This window comes from Talpa occidentalis, unplaced genomic scaffold (assembly GCF_014898055.3).
Source record: "Talpa occidentalis isolate TD23 unplaced genomic scaffold, MPIMG_talOcc4v2.1 talOcc4.11, whole genome shotgun sequence".
Classification (NCBI taxonomy): domain Eukaryota; kingdom Metazoa; phylum Chordata; class Mammalia; order Eulipotyphla; family Talpidae; genus Talpa; species Talpa occidentalis.
The window spans coordinates 92323998-92339379 of NW_023601104.1; positions in this window are offsets into that span (position 1 = coordinate 92323998).

Sequence of the window (15382 nt, forward strand, 5' to 3'; positions counted from 1 at the left end):
GTTTGAAGGAATCACAATAAAAAGCTAATATACACTGGAGGCTGAAATTCTGAAACGAACAAACAAAACCAAACACAGCAACAAAAACAAACAAAAAACCTCCACCTAAACTCAGAATATTTAATGTCAGTTGTATACCACTTAAAAACTTGACTTTGCTTCCATCTTCGCAATGTAGATCTTTAGAAGGTGGATGGAAAGTAGGACATCTAAGTATTCTTCAGAAGAAAGAGCTCATTCTCACAAAGGAATTTAGTGTTTAACTTTTCATTTAACATATACACATGAAATTACACACCATAAGTATACAACTTAGTGAATTTTCACAAACTGATCACTGTATAAATAACACCCAGATTAAAAAAAACAGAACATGACCCAACTCACAAATTCCATTTCCTTATATTTTTAATATTCTCCATTGACATTCTCTTTTGAAAACAAATCAGATGATCATCTTGTTAGATGCAAAAAGAAGATTTTTTTTTTAAAGTGTTAGAAATTTTATTAAAGGTAACATTCCACAAGGTCATACAAAACTATTGAAAATTCCAGGCATACAAACTATCATCTGTGTTAATATACCATCTTCTCCAAATGTCAAAAATATACTTGATTTAACGATACAAAAAGTCTTTAGAAAGTCAAATCCACTGTCCATTGTGTCGGGACTATAGGTAAGAAACCTATATCTTCATTTCATGAAATCCATGTTAAAAGAACCCTGTCTCGGTTGCATATATCACAGCATTCGTGTATTAATCCATTTTCCTCAAGTGGACTGCCATCTTGATTTCTCAGTGGTAGGGTCCATTTGAGACTCTTCAAGCTGACTGGGTGTAAATGCTTCCACCAACATCTATTACGTTGTACAGGCCCTTTAGAGAATTCAGTCTCAGGATACACATTTCTCAAATTAAAGCTGAATTTGCTCAGGACCATCATCAACCAAATTTACTGTAATCTCGTAAGTTACCGGGTCCGGGCGCGGCAGCCGGCCCTGCCGGGTCGCCAGCCCCCAGGTCCGCGCCGGCCCGCCCGCCCGCGCCGCGCCGAGCCGCCCCGGCCCGGGAGCTGCCGCGGCGCCGTCGGCGTCGCGGGCCCGGCCAAAAAGATGATTTTAACTTCCATTTGATTTTTTTAAAAAAATTTAGCAAATCAGATGTAAAAAGAAACTTCCTTAATCTTGTAAAGAGTATCTACTAAAAAACATTACAGCAAAATATCACATTTAAGGATAAAAACTTGAAAGTCTTCCCACTAAGATCAAGAAGAGATGTCTATTACCATCACATTTGTTATGGGTTGAATTGTTTTTCCCAAAAAAATATTATACTCTACTACTTCAGAATGCTCCCTATTTGGAAATAGGGTTGTTACAGATGTCATTAGTTAAGATGATGTCATACTGGAGTAGAGTGGACGTCAACCCAATTTGACTGATGTTTTTATGAAAAGATGGCTATGTAAAGCCGTAGGCGCACACAGAGAATGCCATGTGATGGCAAAGGCAGATAGTGGAGCTATGCAGCTGCAAACCAAGGGATGGTACAAATGGGATTATCATACACTACTGGTGGGAGTGTAAGTTGGAGCAACTACTCTGAAATACAGGCAGTATCTACTAAAGCTGAACAGCCCTATTGCTTATGAACCAGGAAAACCTATGTATATAACTTAACAGAAATGCATGCAAATGTTAACCAGAGATATATACAAGAATGTTCACAGCAGCAGTATTTGTATGGCTGAAAGCTGGAAAACAACCAAATGTCTACCTACACTAGAATAGGTAATCAAATTATGGTATGTTTACACAATAGAATACAAAATAGCAATGAGAATAAATGAAATACATGCAATAATTCCAATGAATCTCATAAACAATGTTAAAAGAAGTTAGAAAAGAATATATACTGTATGTCTTCAAATATGTAAGTTCAAAAACAGACAAAAGTGACATATAGTGTTTGCATTCAGGACGGTAGTTACCCTGGGGAGGTATTGACTTAAAGGAGGCACCTAAGGATCATGAACTGGGTGCTTGTTATATAGATATGTTCAGTTTGTGGAAAGTTATGATTTCTATACTTTTGTGTTTGTATAATTCAATAAATGCACTTCCAAGAAAAATTTGAAAGATAATAGTTCAAAAGAATGCTATGTAATTGACTCTGAATGTAACTGAAAAATAGGTAAAATGAGGGCCTCCCTGGTGGTGCAGGCAGTTGAGTGCAGTACTGTGAAGCTGTCCGCAGCCTCTGCAGCATGGGTTGGATCCTGACCAGCCAGGGGGATACCCACACGGCGCGGCAGGCCTCTCCTGTCTTGCCCGCTGCTCCCCTCAGCAGTGTATTTCAGTCAGTCTGCCTGTTCTGTTCCCTGCTTTGTCTCTGGTGAATCCTCTCACCCTCCCACACATCTGGCCTGCACCCTGGTCCCTGTATAAATAAATCTTTAAAAAAAATAGGTAAAATGAAATTACAATATTAAGAGTGAGGGTAGTGTTTGCCTTTTTAGAGAAGGAAAAGGATAGTGACTAGGAGGGGGCATGAGTATGTTTTCTGAGGTGGTAACATTGGTAATTACACAAATGCATAATTTTTTTCAAGATTTATTTATGTATGCATACAAGAACTGGGGTACAGGCCAGAGGTGTAGAGGGGTGAGAGAATTCACCAGAGACAGAGTGGGGAACAGAACAGGCAGATTGACTGAAATACACTACCGAGGGGAGCAGCGAGTGAGATAGGAGTGGTCTGCTGTGCCATGTGGGTCACCTCCCTGGCCAGGAATCGAACATGTGCTGCAGTAGCTGCAGATTGCTTCATAGTGCTGACACTTAACCCCTTGCGCCACCAGGGAGGTATTTTGTTAATAATTATTGAGCTTTACATTTATCTTTCGTGTTTTCCTGTTTGTGTGCCGTACTTCACAATTTTTTTAAAGAAAACCAAACAAATCAAAAACCAACAAAGATGGGAATGAGACGAAAAATGAAGGTAGTAAAAGATGAGATGGGAGAAGAGGGTGGAAAGCTTTCTCTTTGCCTTTTTCATTTCCCATCTGGCACAGGTGGTACTACCTGTCAGGTCCTCTATCCAAAAACCTCCCTCAATATCAGTGGGTCTTTCAGCACCTACTTAAGAGACAGCACCACTGTTTAAACAGGTATTTTCATACTCCCCTCATTGTTTCATGAGAAGTTTGGGCATTATTGTACATGCTGCAGTGAAAATTATCCCCATAGATTCTTTTTTTTTTTTTTTTTTTAAATAGAGGCATGTTTTATTTCTTTCTTTTTTTGCTTGTTTGTTTTGTTTATACATGCACTGGGTACAGTCAGAAGCGCGGGAGGGTGAGAGAATTCACCAGAGCCAGATTGGGAAGCAGAACAGGCAGAAGGACCGAAGCACACTGCAGAGGGGAGCAGCGGGCGGCAGGAGAGGTCTGCGCGCCATGTGGGACCCTCCTCTGGTGGCCGGGGAGCAGCCGGGGATCGAACCGGCGCCGCAGAGGCTGCGGGCAGCTTCGCAACCCAGCGCTCAACCGCTGCGCCACCGGGGAGGCCCCTATCCCCATAGATTCTTACTCTCAAGGAATTAAGAAAACTAAAGAAAATAACCCAAATATAGTTCTAGTCATCACAATTTTCAAAAATTAGTCACCTTCATCATACAGATCTCATCTCCAGAAAATTCTTTAAATGAAGCCTCACTGTTTGTATAGTACTCTCCTCGTGACATTTCAGTAGCACTGACTTTACATTAATTATATGACCAATCCAAGGTCCATTTGTAGAGACCAATTTTCTAATTTAGAATTAACTAACCAATTTATTAATGTTAAAAAGTAAAGAACAGAGCCTCCCCTGGTGGCGCAGGCGGTTGAGCGCCACGCTGTGAAGCTGCCTGCAGCCTCTGCAGCGCAGGTTTGATCCCAGCCGGCCGGCGAGATTCCCACATGGCATGGCAGACTTCTGTCTCGCCTGCTGCTCCCCTCAGCAATGTATTTCATCAGTCTGCCTGTTCTGTTCCCTGCTCTGTCTCTGGTGAATTCTCTCACCCTCCTGCACATCTGGCCTGTACCCCGGTTCTTGTATAAATAAATAAATAAATAAATAAATAAATAAATCTTTTTTTAAAAAAAGTAAAGAACAATAAAATCATAAAGTGTTCTTATTCATAATCAACTAAAGGATTAATTAAAGCACAAATCACATAGGTTTTGTGTGGGAACCCCCAAAGAAGTCAGTTGATAATTGTCAGTGCTGTTAAAGTCAACTAGCATGAGTTTCCTCTGGACCAGGTTTATAACCCAGCTGCATTTTCTCTTGTTATGTTTCATTCTTCATGTTACTAGGGAGAGTTGGGTGAGGGCTGGGAGGAGGAGTGGTGACATTTGATTGGCTAATGGTTTGAAGCCATATTCTGATTGGTTAGTGGCTTGCATGCTATTCTGTGGAATAAAAATCCCTGCTAGCTCTTGCAGCTTGTACCATCCTAAACAACAGGGTGTCAAGGCAGAGCATCTGTTATTGGCAGGCATTTCACCAGGATTCTGCATGGATAGTGTCTAGACTTGGAATAACCTGGTCATAATCTTTGCAATGTGACTGCTGCTCCCCCTTCTTACCACCAGGGAGTCATGTACCCATTTTGTCCTAAAGTTCCTAAGTAATCTTCAATTGTTAAGTATTCAGTCCTTCTAACCATTCCAATAAAGCTACACAGTTTAGGAGAGCCTGGAACTTGAGGGTGGTTGTATCCATTAGAGTTCTTTGCATATTATCCATTGCAACAGCTGAAACTTTAAAAGAAATGTATTGGAAAGATACACAAAACAGACAATAAGACTTAACTCTTGTTAGGGTGTTATAAGAAACAAGGTTCAACTTTGTTCCTATTTCTCCAAGCATCCAGTGTCTTCTCAGATATATAAGGAATGGTGGAAGGATCTGGAAGAAGGAGCCTCCAGTACTTTCTTAAATGTCTAGTAAAAGGATTAGGCATTGATATAAATCCTATAAGAACTGCACACAATGGAGGGGGGTCAGGAAATGTAACACTCCAAGAAAAGAGGTGTAGGCGCAATAATCAGAGAGAGAGAGAGAGAGAGAGAGAGAGAGAGAGAGAGAGAGAGAGAATGAGACTGGGTACTGTTAGGAAGAAGTGAAGGGTGTGGGCAAGCAAAAACAAACATGTACTCCTATGGGGAATGCCTTCATTGTCAGGTAAAAATTTCTCAAAGACGAGGGCCTTTAAAGAGTTTATCTATTTAAGATCAAATGCAAAAAGAATATCCCCCAAAAGGTCTTGAGAACAAACACATACTTTCTGAGCAAGGGTAAATAGAGAATGACTTTAAAACTGAAGAACTAATGTATTAATTAGGAAACAGTATAAGCTATGACAATGAGATACTATAGGATCTTAAACAAAATGACACTTTTTCATTCACAGACCTGTCCAAAGATAAGCAGTCCTAAGTTGTCATCTTAAACATAAAGCTCCTATCTCTAGGTTCAAGGTAGCAGTTCTAGCTCCTGCCAATCAAATCTGTATTTAGCCAGTGAGGAGGTAGAATGGGTTAGAGGAACACATCTTTTTAAGAAGCATGCCTTTTAAGGTTATGACCTGGAAGAAATATATATCACACTCAGTTACATCTTGTTGGTGATAACTTAGTTGGTTGGCCATGCTTAGTGCAAGAAAGGCTGGAAAATAACGTTTCTATCTAGACAACCAGATAAAACTCATTAAATCTATCATTAAAGAAAAAAGGGCAGAATGGATACTGGGGACAACCAGCAGCATCTGCTACACTGACAATATCAAGTTCTATTAAAACTGTGGAGCAACAGAAACTCTCAAATACAGTTGATGGAGTACAAATGTGTATTTTTTTTTTTTTTTGATTTATTTATTTGTTTGCTGGTTTGTTTGTTCGTTTTGTTTATACATGCACTGGGTACAGTCAGAAGCGCGGGAGGGTGAGAGAATTCACCAGAGCCAGAGCGGGGAGCAGAGCAGGCAGAAGGACTGAAGTACACTGCTGAGGGGAGCAGCGGGCGGCAGGAGAGGTCTGCGCGCCATGTGGGACCCTCCTCTGGTGGCCGGGGAGCAGCCGGGGATCGAACCGGCGCTGCAGAGGCCGCGGGCAGCTTCGCAACCCAGCGCTCAACCGCTGCGCCACCGGGGAGGCCCCAAATGTGTATTTTAAGAGAAACTTGACAATATCTGATAATACTGAAGATGCACAATACCTTATAATCCAACAATTTCACTTCTAAATATATATCTCAGGCTTGAGATACTTTCCTATTTATATACAAAGAGTGTAAAGTAATGTAGGCCTGTTTGCAAGAGCCAAAATTGGAAACAACTTAACTGACCATTTATATGAGAATGTATAAAGAGTATAATATTCATACAATGAAATATACAGAAATTAAGGTGAATGAGCTAGTTATACATACTAACTCGGATGAATCTTACAAACATAACGCAGCCAAAAAAGAAAGTTGCAGAAGACTACAGAAGCTACTTAATATAGTTAGTCTTATACTTTTAGGATTTTTTTTTTTGTCTTTATGTTAGTGTGAAAACAATATGCATTCAGAATGGTACTATAAATTTTGAACTGTGATTTTTTTTCTCCAGGCTAGTAATATATAGACTATGCTCTCTCGTGGTGCTGGACAATGGCAGAAAACTGCAGCTCCCAGTCAGTCACAATCACAAGTGCAAACAACTGATAGGCTACAGTGTCTTCTACCAACTATCCTCAAACCTCATTATGAGAAATTGATGACCCTATTGCTGTAGCTTCCCCATTGTCTAATAACATTCAATGTTTTAAACAGTCTTCCATAAATTCCAGTGTGTTTTCCACTGGGTACATTAATGGTGAGACCCAAGCAACCATCTGCTCTCCCATTTTCAGTCTTCAGTAAATTACATGAGGTATGCAATACTTTATTATAAAATTGTCTTTGTAGTAGATGATTTTGCCCAAAGAGTAAGCTAGTGTAAATATTCTGAGCACTTTTGAGCTAGACTAGGTTAAGCTATGGTGTTTGGAGGATTAGATGTATTAAATGTATTTTCCATTTAATGATGTTTTGTTTTTTCTTTAAAGATTTATTTAGTTATTTATACAAGAACCGGGGTACAGGCCAGATGCGTGGGAGGGTGAGAGGATTCACCAGAGACAGAGCGGGGAACAAAACAGGAAGACTGAAGAAATACATTGCTGAGGGGAGCAGCGGGCGTGACAGGAGAGGTCGGCTGTGCCATGTGGGACCCTTGCCGGCTGGCCGGTGCCGCGGACCAGCACAGCAGTAGACGATGAGGCCACCTCAGGGTTGAGAGAAGCGTGCAGGATGGTCAGGGCGTCGGTGAAAGAAATGACAAACAGACACACTTCAAGAGTGAAAATCTGAGTGTAATTTTCTTTGAGTTTGTGACCAGTATATATATGTTTTCCAAAAGCACAGGAATGAATATCAATGAAATCAGCTTGCTCATGGGCTCAGCCTATCACCAACAGGGTGGTGATCTACATAACAAGCAATGACCATTATAGAAGAAAGAAGGAAGTTTAGAAAGACAAATAAGGGATTAAAGTTTGTAGTTCTAGAAAGACGGGATAAGATTTTTAGCATTCTTGTAGTGGTTCTTGGTGGTCGTTGTCTTTTGATAAGCTTCTGCCTTTTCAGGGAACTTCCGCTGAACTTCCTCTGCTTCAGGCTGTTCTCCCCCGCGTGCTGGTTGCCCAGCCGGATCTAGGGATCTAGGGACCGTGGCGAAAGCCATTCCTAAAGATCACTGCGGGGTGGAGGTGCAGCAGGTAGGGTTTTGCTGTTCTTCCCCTGCGCGCTGGTTGCCCAGCCGGACCTAGGGCCGGTTAGCCCTAAAGGTCACTGCAGGGGGAGGTGCAGCAGGCCGGGATCGAACCGGCACTGCAGAGGCTGTGGCCAGCTTCACAGCACTGCGCTCAACCGCCTTTGCCACCAGGGGAGGCCCCAATGATGGTTTTATAGGGATGTAATCTTACACGTCAAAGAACATCTATGTAGACAGTATATATACCAGAATTAATTGAAAGCAGTGACTTGAACTGATATTTGTACATCAATGTTCACAGCAACATTATTCACAATAGCCAAAAGGTGGCACAGCTCAAGTGTCCACTGATAGACGAGTGGAATATTATTTAGCCTTAAAAGAAGGGAAATTCTGACACATTATAACATGAGTCTTGAACAATATGCTAAATGAAGTAAATTACAACAGGACAAATACGGTATGACTTCTTTTAGGAAAAGTAGAGTAGTCAAATTCAGAGACAAAAAAAATAGAAGGGTGACTGACAGGATTTGGAGGGAGAGGGATCTGGAGTTATTTAATGTTTTTTGGATCTGGAGTTATTTCATTTTTGTTTGGGAAAATAAAGTTTTGGAATTGAATGTGAATATACTTAATATATTGTATATTAATATACAACATTAATGTATCCTTAATATAGTGAATGTGCTATGCTTAATACCACTAAATTACACTCAAAAATAGATAAAATAGGGCCTCCCTGGTGACACAAGAGGTTAAGATGCAACCTATGAAGCTGTCCGCAGCACAAGTTTGATCCCCGGCCAGGGAGCTATGCACATGGCGCAGCAGACCTCTCCAATCTCACCTGCTGCTCCCCTCAGCAGTGTGTTTCAGTCAATCCACTTGTTCTGTTCCCCACTCTGTCTCTGGTGAATCCTCTCATCCCCCACACCTCTGGCCTGTACCCCAGTTCTTATATGCATAAATAAATAAATAAATCATAAAAAACAGATAAAATAGTAGTTTATATAACAAATATTTGATCACAATTTAAAAACTATATATAGCATGATTTCATTTCTGGGCAGCTCACATACATACATATTGCAAACATATTGTTAAGGTATACAAGTACTGGGTAAAATTATAATGAAAACACAAAATCCAGGACAAGTGATTATCTCAGAGATGGGCTGGCGTCTAGGGAAGGGAATATAACTAGGGAGGATTACATAGAAAGCATCGCAGTTATAAGTAATAGTCTTTTTCTTAAATCAGATTATGGGTGTTTATTTTTATAGAAGTTTATAAATTAAAATATTCTATGAAATATTTTATATTTTCCATGTTATACAATATTTCCTAACTCAGTTATGCACTTAGACCTAACAATGTATGTTTAAACATGTGATATAAAAATGTACCTTTGAAAAAAAAATAAATATGTACCTTTGAATGCACGCAGTATTAATAAAGGAGAATGGAGGAATATTAAAGAGAATTGAGGAGGGCCTCCCCGGTGGCGCAGCGGTTGAGCACTGGGTTGCGAAGCTGCCCGCAGCCTCTGCGGCGCCGGTTTGATCCCTGGCTGCTCCCAGGCCACCAGAGGAGGGTCCCACATGGTGCGCAGACCTCTCCTGCCACCCGCTGCTCCCCTCAGCAGTGTACTTCGGTCCTTCTACCTGCTCTGCTCCCCGCTCTGGCTCTGGTGAATTCTCTCACCCTCCCATGCTTCTGACTGTACCCAGAGCATGTATAAACCAAAACAAAACAAACAAACAAATAATAAATAAATAAATAAGGCATGCCTCTAGAAAATTAAAAAAATATATATAAAAAAAATAAAGAGAATTGAGGAAAAATAGAAAAACTACTGTTAAGACATTTTTCCTACATACTGACATGGTTCCAACTTGTAATTCCATCTGAAACACTCAGGTTTGAGTGTATGAGAATGAGGTGTAGTAAATACCATTGTTTGCCTAAAAAACATCCATTTCCTTCTTTCTTCTTAATAAACCCTAAAATTGTGTTCAAATGTTCACATCTCCCATACATATACCATGTCACTCAGAATAAATTGACCATCTCCAACTCCAAGATTAGGAACCAACAAATTTAAGTCAATCACAGTATTATCAACCTTTAAGTCAATCAAGGTATTATCAACCTTGCCATTTATTGATTCACAGATTTTGGCTTAATCTAACCAATATGTGGCATTTCTTTGGCCATCCAAAAGTTGCATCTGCCCAAAGTTGACATAATCATACTGGAAAGGATTTTGATTATATGGTTGGGAAGAGGTCCTCTCTCTCCAGTGGATATGAACCAGGAGCGTATTCCTCCAATTGCTCTTTAGTCACTGGGGGCTTTGATGATAAAATCAACAGAGGGCAAGGGTCAGAATTGAGGGAAGTGGAGCTTCAGTTCTCATTGTACCGTGCACTGACCTGCACTGCTTTTAAAATTCCTGATTCAAGTTGCATTTCCTTATTGTTTAGTAGACTGAGTTAGGATTTTTCCTACTTGCACTGAAAACACCCTAGCTGAAACATGGATATATATTTTAAGTATACATATGGAAACAGGTATCTCACACAGTTGGGTCCCATAAAACTTAATCCAACGGGGCACTACTAGAAGGGAGGCATATGTAGGCTTTGCAGATTGGAATGTAGACCAGGAACTAGATGGCCCTAAGGACCCAATGTACTCTAGCTGTCTAGTTTCATAGTATAAGTGCATTCACACTGTTGTGCAACAAATCTCCACAGCTTTTTATCTTGCAAAACCGAAACTCTATACCCTATACATTTCCCATTGTCTATTCCCACCAACCCACTGACAACCACTTTTCTATTTTTGTCTCTATGAATTTGACTACTCTAGGTACCTCACATAAGTGGAATCACAGTATTTGTCTTTTGGTGGCTGGCTTATTTCACTTAAGCATAATGTCCTCAAGGTTTATCCATGTTGTAGCAAATGTCAGAATTTCCTTCTAAGACTACAGAACATTCCATTAGATGTATATAGATGGGGATACATTCTGAGAAATGTATTGTTAGGTAATTTTGTAATCATGTAAATGTCAGAGAGTGTAATTATACAAACTAAGTTGGCATTGCCTATCACACACCTATGTGTGTGGTATATGGTCTGTTAGGATATATACTACATATATACCACACCTATGTGTGTGGTATATGGTCTGTTAGGATCACTATCATATATGTGATTCCTCTTGACAGAAAGGTTATCAGTGATGCATGACTATATACCACATTTTTTCATCTATTGATGGAGACTTGACTTGCTTCCACCTCTTGGCTACTGTGAATAGTGCTATAAAATGGGTGTGCAAATATTTCTTCAGGATTCGACTTTTCAGTTCTTTTGTATATAAATACACAGAAGTGAAACTGCTAGATCACTGGTATTTTGTTTATTTCTTTAAGGAGCCATCATACTGCTTCCCATATGGCTGTACCATGTTTACATTCCTACCAAGAGTGCACAAAGTTTCCATTTCTTCATAGCCCACTAACACTCGTGATTTATTCAATAGTAGCCATCCTAATGGGTGTGAAGTGATATCTCATTGTGGTTTTAATATGCATTTCCCTAATGATTAGTGATGCTGAGCATCTATTCATGTGCTTGTTGGCCAATTATATGTCTTTAGATTGCCCTTTGCCAATCTAAAAATCTTTTTAAATGCTTGTGACATTCCACAGCATAGACAACTCATGGTTAATTAATGACCATTTAGATTCTTTGATGGCCATTTAGATTCTTTTCAATTTACCACTATTATATTTATATTTACCACAATAGTGGTTTAATGACCAGTCCTCTATATGCCTCTTTATACAATGTGAATGTTTCTTTACACATTTATGTAACCCTGTGTATTTTAAAGAAAATCACCTGTATAATACCCATAAATAACCAAAAAATAGAATTAGGCTACAGATATCAGAAATTTTTAATGGAGCCTGTAACTATTGTCTAAAATGGTTTTATGTATTTGTACACCTGTTTGTACTATATGACTACCCATTTCCTCACACCCTTAATATACAGATTGGAAAATCTCTGGTCAGTCACTTGCCTTAATTTTTTATGGAGAGGTACTTTGTGCAGAAATATATAATTTTAATATACTCAAACTTATCTTTTATGACTTTTACATTTTCATCTTATTTAAGAATTCCAAAGGTTATAGAGGCATAATTTGTGCTTTGCTTTATTGTACTTGGCAGGTACTGTTTTGTTTTCTTTTTCATGAATTGAAGGTTTGGGTCAACCCTGCATTGAGAAAGTCTTTTGGCACCATTTTCCCAGCAGTACTTGCTTACCTCATATCTGTGTCAACTTTTGGTAATTCTAGTTATATTTCAAGCTTTGTCATTACTATATCTGTTATAGTGATCGGTGATGAGTGATTTTTGATGTTACTATTGTAATTTTTTGGGGTGCCATGAACCACACCCATGTAAGAGTGAACTTGACAAATGTTGTGAGTTCTGACTGCTCCAACCAACCAGCTGTTCCATCTCTGAGATAAAACAATATTGAAATTAAGCCAGTTAATAATCCTACAATGGCCTCTAAGTGCTCAACTGAAAAGAAGAATGACATCTCTCTCATTTTCAGTCAAAGATTAGAAATGATAAGCTTAGTGAGGAAGACATGTCAAAAGCTGAGCTAGGTCAAGTTAGACCTCTTACATCACTAAATGCAAAAGAAAAGGTCTTGAGGGACATTAAAAGTGCTACTCCAGTGAACACATGAATAATAAATGAAAAGCTAATATGGAAAAAGTTTTAGACTGCTAGAAGATTAGACAGTCACAATATTCCCTCAGGTTAAAGCCTAATCTGGAGCCAGACCCTAACTCTTCTCAATTTTCTGAATGCTGAGAGGGGTGAAGGAGCTGCAGCAGAAAAGTGTGAAGCGCGCAGAGGTTGTTGGTTCATGAGGTTTAAGGGAGAGGCAGTCTCTGGAACATAAAAGTTTGAGGTGAAGCAGCAAGTGCTGATGTAGAAGCTGCAGCAAAGTGATCCAGAAGATCTAGCTAAGATAGTTGATGGAGGCTACACTAAACAACAGATATTCCATGTAGACAAAACAGCCTTAAATTGGAAGAAGATGCTATCATAGCTAGAGAGAAGTTAAAGCCTGACTTCAAAGTTTCAAAGGACAGGCTGACTCTTGTTAGGGGCTAAGGCAGCTGGTGATTTAAGTTGAAGCCAGTGCTCATTCATCATTCCCAAACCCGGGTGCCCTTAAGAATTATGCTAAATCTCTCAGGTGTAGTATTGTACAAAAATAAACAATGTTGTAAAATATATATAAATAAATAATTTTTTTTTTTTAAAAGGTAAAGGTTAATAAAGATGAAGAAATGATGATGGGATCCAAGAGAATAGGTGAACCTAAAAATTACTATTAATAAAGGTGAAATAGGGCCTCCCCGGTGGCGCAGCTGTTGAGCGCTGGGTTGCAAAGTTGCCTGCAGCCTCTGCAGCACTGGTTCGATTCCCGGCTGCTCCCCGGCCATCACAGGAGGGTCCCACATGGCTCGCAGAACTCTCCTGCGGCCCACTGCTCCCCTCAGCAGTGTACTTCGGTCCTTCTGCCTGCTGTGCTCCCCTCTCTGGCTCTGGTGAATTCTCTCACCCTCCCATACTTCTGACTGTACCCAGTGCTTGTATAAACAAACAAACAAACAAACAAACCAACAAACAAATAAATAAATAAATAAATCTTAAAAAAAAAAAAAAGGTGAAATAGTTTCAGTTAACAAAAGAAAGAATTATGCTAAATCTATTTTGCCTGTGCTGTGTAAATGGAACATTACAGTCTGGATGACAGCATGCCTGTTTACAGGATCACTGAATATTTTTAACCTACTATTTAGATCTAGTGCTCAGAAAATGATTGTTATCATGTATTACTTCTCATTACAATGCACCCAGTCACACAAGAGTTTTAATGGAGATGTACAAGGAAATTAATGTTTTCATGCCTCCTAACCCAACATCCATTCTGCAATCCATGGATCAGTCATTTCATCTTTCAAGTCTTATTATTTAAGAAATACATTTCATAAGTTATAGCTCTCATAGATAGCAATTGTTCTGATGGATGTGGTTAAAATCAATTGAAAACCTTCTGGAAGGATTTACTGTCTTGATGCTATTATAAACATTCACAATTCACTGGAGGTCAACATACCAACATGAACAGGAGTTTGGAAGAAACTGATTCCAACTCTTATGGCTTCGAAGGGCTTAAGACTTTAGTGGAGGAATTAACTGCAGATGTAGTAGAAACAGCAAGAGAACTAGAATTAAAAGTGGAACCTGAAGCTATGACCGAATTGCTGCAACCTCATGATAAAACTTGAGCTGCAATCTACTCCTGGTACAGATGTGGTGAACATTGTTAGTGACAACAGGGGGGCCTCCCCTGGTGGCGCAGCGGTTGAGCGCTGGGCTGCAAGGCTGCCCGCAGCCTCAGCAGCGCCTGTTCGTTTCCTGGCCACCGGTGAGGGTCCCACCAAAAAAAAAAAAAAAAAAGTGACAACAGGGGCCTCCCCAGTGGTGCAATGGGTTGAGCACAGCACTGTGAAGCTGTCTGCAGCCTCTGCAGTGCCGGTTCGATTCCCAGCCAGCCAGGGAGAAACCCACATGGTGTGGCAGAACTCTCCTTTTCTCTCCTGACTCCCCAGCTGCTCCCCTCAGCTGTGTCTTCGGTCCATCTGCCTGTTCTGCTCCTTGCTCTTTTTCTGGTGAATTCCCTCACCCTCTCACGCCTCTGACTGTACCCCAGTTTTTGTATTAATAAATAAATCTTTAAAAAAAATAAAGTGACAACAATGGATTTAGGATATTACACCAACTTAGCTGATAAAGCAGTGGCAGGGTTTGAAGGCTGACTTCTATTTTGAAAGAAATTCAAGATTGAAGGGAAAATGCTATCAAACAGCAGACATGCTATAGAGAAATCACTCGTGAACTGAAGAATCCATCATATGGCTAGCTTCACTGTTGTCTTATTTAAAAAAATTGCGATTGCCACCCCAGTCTTCAGCAACCACCACCCCGATTGGTTAGCAGCCATCAGCATTGAGGCAAGACCTTCTATCAGCATAAAGATTAAAACTTGCTGAGGGTTCAGATGATGGCTGGCAATTTTTAGCAATATTTTAAAATTAAGGTATGTACATTGTTTTTTCTAAAACAATACTATTGCATCCTTAATAGATTACAGTATAGTGTAGAGATAACTTTTATGTGTACTGGGAAAACAAAAAATTCAGGTGACTTATTTTTTTACAATGTCATTTTCTTGCAGTGATCTAGAAATGGACCTGCACTATCTCCAAGGCGTGCCTGTACATATTTTCCCCCCTAATGCTTCCACAGCTTGAAACATAAAAGGTTTAAGATAGCTGATCCACTTGAAACATACTCATGAATGAGGTGAAGTAAGAATCTAAAAATGTTTTTCAAATGGATAGCCAACTGGCCTCTATA